Raw genomic sequence first — 9,184 nt, 5'->3', positions numbered from 1 at the left:
GAGACTCTTGTTCTGTCACTGCCTCTCACACCCTCTGCCGCCCTGGAGATCAATTCTCTCTTACCCTGAAATGGGAGTGGTTATCTTACTTAACCTCACAGAGCAGTTCCAAGCATCCAGAAAGCGTTCTAAGAAACAGGCAATTATCTGAAAGGAGGGAGGGATTAATATACCTGCAAGTGTAGAGAAACAGCGCCCTCTGAGTTTTTAGATTGAAGTTTCCCAGAGCAGGGTGATGTGCTGCCTTGTCCTGGCCTCACCCCGCCCAAGATGGAGGCGAGCTGGGCTCTCACATCCCCACATCGCCCTGCACGGAGGGGCAGACCCCCTGCAGACAACTCACTCTGTAGCCTTCTCCTGGTGCTTCCTCCTCTTCCAGCCTCATGCTTCTCATCTGTAAAATGGAGATAATCGTTTTTGCTCCATTTGTCTCACGGGAGTAGTGAGGAGATGAAATGAGGAAGTGGATAAAGAAGCTTCATTCCCTGGTATCCTGACAAGCCCACCCACTTTTCTCCCAGTCTTGAATCTCTTGCAAGGGACCAGAATCATTCTATCTCTCACACCTCCAAAGGCAAGATTACTGTCAGCAGCTGTGTGATCCTGGCAAGTCACCCATCCTCTTGGAGCCTCAGTGGAGGGTTGCGATTCAGGATCACCACAGCTCTTCCAACCATGTAATGCCATGTAAACTACACCCATTGAGAGAAACCTACAGGGGTCAATTAGTCCAACCCTCTGTGCCCATCACCCAGCCCAGACAGATGCTCAACTCTCCAGATCCCAAAGGAAGCAGGACCTGGCTTCTTGGGCCACTCAGCCCAAGGGTTCTCTAATCTGATCTCATTGGGCCTCAGTTTTCAAATCTGTAATATGGGGACAATCCCCTGCTCAAACTCCCCCATGGCCCCCAGTATCCCCCACCCATCCTTGCCCATCCCTCTTACCATCCTCCTGTCCGTGAGGACTCACATGCACTCTGGCTTTGAGCCTCCTGTCCCCTGAGCCTCACTCTCTACCCTGACCTCCACTTCCTTCTTCTGACCCATTTACAGAGCAGGGCTGGAGCTATCCCTTATGAATATGCATGTGGGATAATAAGGGCTTGGGACTGGGGGAGCTTCTGGGGAGAGGCATTCACGAGACACCATCCACCCATACACAGCCCCCCACCAAGGCTGCCCTCCCTCCCAAAGGGTGCATGGGAGTTTGAGGCAAAGGCCTGAAGTAACAACAATAATGATATCCACAGCAACCATTTTTAAGTGCTTACAACATGCCAGGCACCCTGCTAAGAGCATCTCCTGTAAGACGCTTTTAAGATGGGAACTATTTTCCCATTTAACAGATAAGGAAATCCATGCTCCAAGAAGTAGCACTCACGTAAGTCATACGTGAAACATATAAAGTGATTACAAGCAGAGCAAGGATGGAACCCAGGTTTTGTCGGACTCCAGAGCTGGTACTCTTTTTTTTTTTTTTGGCCACGCCATGCGGCTTGCGGGATCTTAGTTTCCCGACCAGGGATTGAACCAGGGCCCCGGCAGTGGAAGCGTGGAGTCCTAACCACTGGACCACCAGGGAATTCTCAGAGCTGGTACTCTTTTTTTGGCCTCTCCCGTTGCGGAGCACAGGCTCCGGACGCGCAGGCTCAGTGGCCATGGCTCACGGGCCCAGCCGCTCCGCGGCATGTGGGATCCTCGCGGACCGGGGCACGAACCTGTGTCCCCTGCATCGGCAGGCAGACTCTCAACCACTGCGCCACCAGGGAAGCCCAGAGCTGGTACTCTTAACCTCTGACATGCAGATGCACAGGGCCAAGCTCGGGAGCGCATGGTCATGGGGCCACATCTGGACTTCACACTCCAGCAGATGTGCTCACAGTGGTCTTAGGCGACCAAGGCTTTAGGAAAGGACTCAGGTCCTGGAATTGACTCCATCTGGAGAATATGGAGACAGGCAGACAGGTGTGTGCATGAACGCAGACACACACACGATGTACATGTGAGCACGGATGCATGCAGAATGTGTTGTGTGTGCATGGCGGTGAGCATGTGTGACGCGTATGCCCCTGAGGCTGCCCAGGGGATGCAAAGCTCTGCCGCTTTTGTTCCTTTTTCAACCGACCACAGGGCCTGCTGGGTGCCATGTGCCGGGGATGTGGTGTGAACAAGCCAACACTGTCCCTGCCCTCCTGGAGCGGCAGTCTGCTGGGCTTTGTACCCAGAGGTGGTTAACACTCCAGAAGGAACTTTTGTGGGAGGTTTTCTCTGTGGGATGTGGCTGGGAGGTGAGGGAGAAGACTGTGAGAAAAGTGGAAAAGGTGAGACATGTGGGGCGGGGAGCTGCAGGGGAGCCCCTGACACTTGCCGGAAGCGAAGGCTGGAGGAGTAAACCAGGGCCTGGCATGGGCTACCCGAGGGTCACAGGTCTGAGGATTCTAGGTCTCTGGATGCTCCTTTTACAGATATCAAAAGTCTGCCACAAATGCACATGTGGGCACTGTGTGTGTGTGTGTGTGTCTTTATGTGTGTGTGTGCACAGGGGATTATGTGTGATGTTTGCATGTGTGAATTCATGTCAATATGTGTAAGGAGAGGACATGCATGAATTGGAGAACATGGGTGAATCATGTGAGGTGTGTGCCGATGAGGGTTTTACATGTGGGGGTGGGGGTGTGAGTGTGAGTGTGAGTGCAGCAAGGCCTGTTACTGTCAGGGAGAAGGAGGAGGGAAAAGAGTGTCATCTGACTGAGTCCTCACATTCGTGAGCCTCAGAAATGCATCAAAAAACAGAAGAACGGGTGGAGGGATAGAGAGATGAAAGGATGGATTTGGATAGAAGAATGGAAAAAGCGATGGATATGACTTAAAGCAAATATTGCAAGATGTTCCTCGTAGATTCCAGATGATAAGGATATGGGTGTTCAGCGTACAATTGTTTCAACCTTCCTGGATGCTTGACATTTTTCATAATAAAATGTTAGAAAACAATGTACACTCAAAGGAGGCTGCGTGTCTAGTCCCAGGGAATCACGCGCAAGATGAAAAGAACAGGACGCTCATCATACAATTTTAAACTATATCCCGTCACCAGACCACACAGCACTGTGAACTCATATCATTTATAATTCCTGCAATGATCTTAGGAATCTCTCAATTGCATTGGATTTGTGAGTGTGTGGGGGCGCATGTTAAAGATGTTCATTTATTAAATAAAAGTATGTTAAACACACCACAGTTGTGGCCAGACTGTTTCGGCATGTCTTCATTTTTAAATTACTGGAAGCCTCAAAAATAAGAACTGGTTTGGGCCTCTCTTGGCCTGTGAGAGTCCCTGCTGTGTGAGGCGTGCGTGTGGTTTGCACATACACGCACTGTAGGGATGCAAGCACACGTGGCTGGGTGAGGCTGACACCCATGGGAGTGCCCACCCAGGAACTCAGCCTCCTCTAAGTCCTCATGAAGCCAGCACCGTTCTCAGGGTGAGGATTCAGGCGGAGGAAGGGAAGCCACCAGCCCCATGGCAGTCTTGGGGACCAAGAACTCTCTCATCCAAGGCTTGGACACTCTCAGGCCAAGCGGCATCCCCTAGCCAGCAGTGGAGTGTGGGCGGCGGAACCTGGGGTGTTTCCCCAGGACAGCAGGGCAAGGCAGGGTGTCCTGCGGCCCCGTGGCTCCTCCCTTTCTCTCCATACACTCCCTTCCTCTCCTCCTGACTAACCACTCTTCCTCCCCTGCCCAGTGCCTGTTGGTCCAAACTGTCAGCAACCCCCATTGTACAGAAGGGGAAACTGAGGTCTGGAGAGAGCAGAGCTACCCAGGCCACACAGCAAGGTAGCAGCAGGATCAGAACTGAGCTCCAGCCTGCATGCTATTCTCTGCACCACTGCCGGCCACCTCTGTAAGGAAGGGTGGGGGTCCAGACCCAGCAGACCCAGCAGGTGAGGCCCCAGAGTGCCCTCCTGCCTGTGTGGGTCACATACAAGATCTAGCAGGCCATGTGGGCACCAAAAACAGAGCACGGCTGGGAGGCTGGACTCAGGTTCTGGTCCCAGCTCTGCCATAGACCCTGTTGGAGTGAACCTGGACAGTTCCCTGTCCCTCCCAGGGCCTCAGTTTCTCCATCTGTAAAACAAATGAGGTGAACTACAGCAGTGGCTTTCACATGTTTGGAAGCAGAACCCCGAGCAGCTACAAGAGCTGCTGCCCTTTACTGGTGCAGGGAAGGCAAATAGACTCCATCCACTCAGCCCCCTCATCTGCCCTCCACCAAGGATCTCGCCAAAGAAATTTCCACCCAATTGCAGAAGCAGGGGATAAGAGATCAGGCTTCATCACCGAACAAGGCTGGGCTGCTTACCAGCTGTGTAAGGCTCCCCAAGCCTCAGCTTGCTCCTCTGTAAAATGGGGTTAACAGTACCAACCTCCTAGGGCTGTGTGAGATTAAATGAAATAATTCATGTCCAGTGCTTGGTACATGAGGAACCTAGTAAAACTTCAGGCAACAGTGGCTGTTATTGCTAGTCACCCCCAGATGAGAACCACTGCATAAGCCTGTTGGCTTCACCATGCGTTGTATCTGTTGTTCTGGCCCCAAAGCCAGTGCATTTCGGCAGCTGCTACCCCAGATTCCTCAGCGGGTCTATCTCTGCAGCTGCTCCAGAGCAGCTGGGCGTGCAGAGGCTGCTTCGAGGCCAGGCCTGGCCCCGAGGAGGGGAAGAATAGGGCTCCCTGTAATCAGGCCGGCCTGGGAGCAGGGGCCCGGGAGCAGGGTCAGTTTCATCTGGATGACAAAGCCTCTGACAGGCCATCATTAACTCCCCTCCCCTGCCCCGCGCCAGGCCCTGACCTGGCTCCTGAAGCTCCAGAGAGAAGGCGGCAGGTATTTAGCCAAAGCCTTTCATCCCCCGGGGCCCTCGCCTGGCTGCCTGGTGACACAAGCAGGAGGGAAAGTCAGCTTGAAGCCAGGGTCCCCAACTCACCAGGCAGCAATCAGCCTCAGGGTGGACAGCCACTTGGAATTGAGAATCCTGCAATGTTGGAGCTGAAGGAAACTCACAACTACCTAACGTATATATATATGTACAGTGGAGTATTATTCAGTCTTAAAAGGGAAGGAGGGACTTCCCTGGTGGTGCAGTGGTTAAGAGTCTGCCTTTCAATGCAGGGGACAGGGGTTTGAGCCCTGGTCCAGGAAGATCCCACATGCCGCATAGCAACTAAGCCCGTGCGCCACAACTACTGAGCCCGTGCTCTAGAGCCCACGAGCCACAACTACTGAGCCCACGTGCCACAACTACTGAGACTGCTTGCCGCAACTACAGAAGCCCGCACGCCTAGAGCTCCGCAACAAGAGAAGCCACAGCAATGAGAAGCCTGCGCACCCCCAACGAAGTGTAGCCCCTGCTCATCGCAACTAAAAAGAAAGCCCGCGTGCAGCAATGAAGACCCAACGGAGCCATAAATAAATAAATAAATAAATAAATCTTTTAAAAACAAGAAACACCTCTAGTGTCTCCTCTTATTTAACAGATGGGGAAACTGAGGCTGAGAGAGGGGAAAGGACTTACACCCATGCACACAATGGATGACTGTTGAGAGATGCTCCCTGACTTTCTGTTCCTTCCCCAGCAAGCTCCGCTCTCACCCCGGGCTGCACAGCTGCTGCATCCAACTCCTAACCTGGACTCCAGATTCCAGCTGGCTCTTTGGCACACCTACCAGTGCAATTTCTTCAATCTTTTAAAAAAATAACGTTACTCCTTTATTCTGGGTTTTGTTTCTCCCAGTTATAAAATATACCTGTTCCATGAGAGCAGGGACTTCATTTGTCTGGTTCACCCCAGGATCCAATCCCCCAGATTTTTGCGTCAGGCAGGGCATTGGGGAAGTACAAGAATGCTTTAAAAAAGTAAAAAGAAATCACCCGTGACTTCCCACCTTCAATGTGCTTTAATATATCTTATTCTTTTTTAAAAATTTATTTTATTGAATTATAGTGGATTTACAATGTTGTGTTAATTTCTGCTGTACAGCAGTGCTTCAGTTATACATATATATACATTCTTTTTCATATTCTTTTCCATTATAGTTTATCAAAGGATATTGAATATAGTTCCCTGTGCTGTACAGTAGGACCTTGTTGTGTATCTATTCTATATATAATAGTTTGCATCTGCTAGTCCCAAACTCCCACTCCATCCCTCCCCCAACCCCCTCCCCCTTGGCAACCACAAGTCTGTCCTCTATGTCTGTGAGTCTGTTTCTGTTTCATAGATAGGTTCATTTGTGCCATATTTTAGATTCCACATATAAGTGATAACATATGGTATTTGTCTTTCTCTTTCTGACCTCCTTTGCTTAGTATGATAATCTCTAGTTGAATCCATGTTGCTGCAAATGGCATTATTTCATACTTTTTATGGCTGAGTGGTATTCCATTGTATAGATGTACCACATCTTCTTTATTCATTCATCTGTTGATGGACATTTAGGTTGTTTCCATGTCTTGGCTACTGTGAATAGTGCTGCTATGAACATAAGGGTACCACTTCACCATGAACATTTTCCTGGCCATTAAGATGTTTTCCTGAGGAGGGACCACGTGGGGGTTGGCAGAGCTGAATCTCTGGCGGGCGTCCAGTTTGGGGCCAGGTTGGAGTTGGAACCATGGAGATTTGGAAGGAAACCCCACCCCCAACTTGTGCCCCTGGCAGCGGGGAGTGGAACCATCCCCCAAATGCGCCCACCTGTATGGGGCATCAGTTGGAGGCGGTGTGGTATCGGGGCATTCCTGCTAACGGTTTCCAGCTTGAGTGGCCTCTGCTGGGCTGGCTCCCTCTGGCTTTTTAGGGACCATTGTGCTGTCCGCAAGGAAGATTTCTGCTCCGCTGGAGTCCAGACGGAGGCTGGAGTGGCTGACCTCACTTGGGTAGGGGACAGAGGTATCCTAATGGCTTCCAATTCAGGTGCTGTTGAATTGTGGGAGCTGGATGAGAATGAGACGCTCATTGACAGCAAGTTCTGCAAGTATGAGCACGATGACATCGTGTCTGCAGTGTCCCAAGCTCTGGCGCACAAGCGGTTGGTGGTAGCAAAGACTTCTGCATCAAGGTTTGGGACCTTGCTCAGCAGATGATTCTGAATTCATACCGAGCTCACTCTGGGCAGGTCACCTGTGTTGCTGCCTCTCTACACAAGGACTCCATGTTTCTTTCATGCACTGAGGACAGTAGAATGTCACTGTGGGATATCCACTGCCCCAAGCCAGCATCACAGATGGGCTGCAGTGCCTCTGACTACCTTCCTACCTCCCAGCCTTGGCATCCTCAGCGGAGTAAAGTCTGTCTTCGGTGATGAGAATGGACTGTCTCCCTTGTGGGCACAAAGAGTGCAAGCTATGCCCTCAGCTCAGCTGTGCACTCCCAGTGTGTCACTGGGCTGGTGTTCTCCCCACACAGCGCTCCCTTCCTGGCCTCTGTCAGTGAAGACGGCTCACTTGCTGTGCTGGACTCAGGCATTGCCGAGGGGTGTGGAAGCTGAGCCCACAGAGACTGTGAGAGATACTACTCTGTCCCTGCGAAACCACTCCCTTCTTACCCCAGTGGGCTGGGACCGTCAGGTCACCCACCATATCGTGCCCACAGAACCTCTCCCAGAGCCTGGTCCTAAGAGTGTTGCCAAGTAGGTTGGATTTCAGACAAAAAGCAAACCCCCCGTGAGTATCCACTCCCTTTGCCCCTGCGCTCTCAGTTTGTGAGACAACACAGGAGCCTTATACAGTACGTTGATACGTCAGACCTGTGCAGTTAATAGGCACTGTCTCTCAGCCTGGGGCAGGCTGGATTCTGGGGTCCTGTAGTCAGGGAAGAAAAACTTCCTTGAACGTGGACATGTATGTGTGTCTGAGTGTGTGTGTAGATACATAGCTGTTGTTGGCAGGGGGAATAAAAAAGCCAGCCCACATCTTTCCCTAGACCCAATCCCCACCCCACCATGTTAATAAAAGATTTTTTTCTTTTAAAGAAAAAGGTTTTTTCCTTTTTTTTTGAATTTTATTTTTTTAATGCAGCAGATTCTTATTAGTTCTCTATTTTATGCATATTAGTGCATATATGTCAATCCCAGTCTCCCAGTTCATCCCACCACCACTACCACCACCACTCCACCCCACCCCACCCCCGTTTTCCCCCCTTGGTGTCCATACATTTGTTCTCTACATCTGTGTCTCTATTTCTGCCTTGCAAACTGGTTCAGCTGTACAGAAGATTTTTTTTAAAGCAAGACGTTATTTGAGAGATTTTGTTTTGTTTTGTTTTGGGGGGTTATTTGGCCATGCCCTGCAGCATGTGGGATCTTAGTTCCCCGTCCAGGGGTCAAACCCACGACCCCTGCATTGGAAGTGAGGCGTCTCAACCACTGGACCACCAGGGAAGTCCAACAAAAGGTTTTTATGCTTCCCATGTAGCTGTGCGTGAGGAATTGGCCTTGTCTGGATGAGGTATATGGGATGTGGGCATCCTGGTTTCTTGGAAGCAGCTCATAGACTGCTCATAGAGATAGGAGCAACTTAATTTTTTTATAGAGCTTAATTCACCTTTATCATGTGCTTCTGTTCACATCCAGCCCAGCTCACCTTGAGGAAGAGCCAGCACACTCACCACAGTTTTGCTCATCTCCTTGCTATTCAACTGAGCCAGAAGTCCAGTTTCTGGCTGAATAAGAAGTCTGGCTGGCACCTGTGTAATGCCCACCCCACACCCCCATGGAGTTATGTATATGAGAGATGAGTGTATTTCTGCCACAGACGTCATAGAAAAAAGTTTCAGGATGGAGAGCTTAATGGCATTTCAGTTAAAAACTGACACAGGCTTGCATAGGAATGTCTGCCATTGTCCCACCTGAAAACAGCCTGGGGCCTGAGCTTTTTTGCCTCTGGGCCCCTGTCTCTGGATATAAGAAGACTGAATGCTGTTTTGGGGGACTCTGAAGATTTTAAATGCGGCATCAGATAGAGAATCAGAAGTATCGGTCAGTGAAATAAGAAGTTGATTCATTGTTGGAAAAAAAGATGTTTTCTTAACACCATTGAGAGTGGCTTGTCCGTGGGTGTCCCCCTCCTCAGAAGTCACCTTCTTAGCAAGGCTCCTGGGACCACTCAGCCTAAAGTGATCCACTCGATC

The 9,184-nt window shown here is 50.5% G+C and overlaps 1 pseudogene across 1 annotated transcript; it reads left to right on the top strand.

Annotated features, from left to right (window-relative positions):
* Positions 1-6,671: 6,671 nt before the first annotated feature.
* On the top strand, positions 6,672-7,772 carry LOC307182701 (methylosome protein WDR77-like; annotated as a pseudogene). Its single transcript has one exon. The product of its transcript is annotated as a methylosome protein WDR77-like (transcript).
* The last annotated feature ends 1,412 nt before the right edge of the window (positions 7,773-9,184 follow it).

The sequence above is a fragment of the Stenella coeruleoalba genome (assembly GCF_951394435.1).
Source record: "Stenella coeruleoalba genome assembly, chromosome: 1".
NCBI lineage: Eukaryota > Metazoa > Chordata > Mammalia > Artiodactyla > Delphinidae > Stenella > Stenella coeruleoalba.
This window is presented reverse-complemented; position numbering and strand designations above follow the sequence as displayed.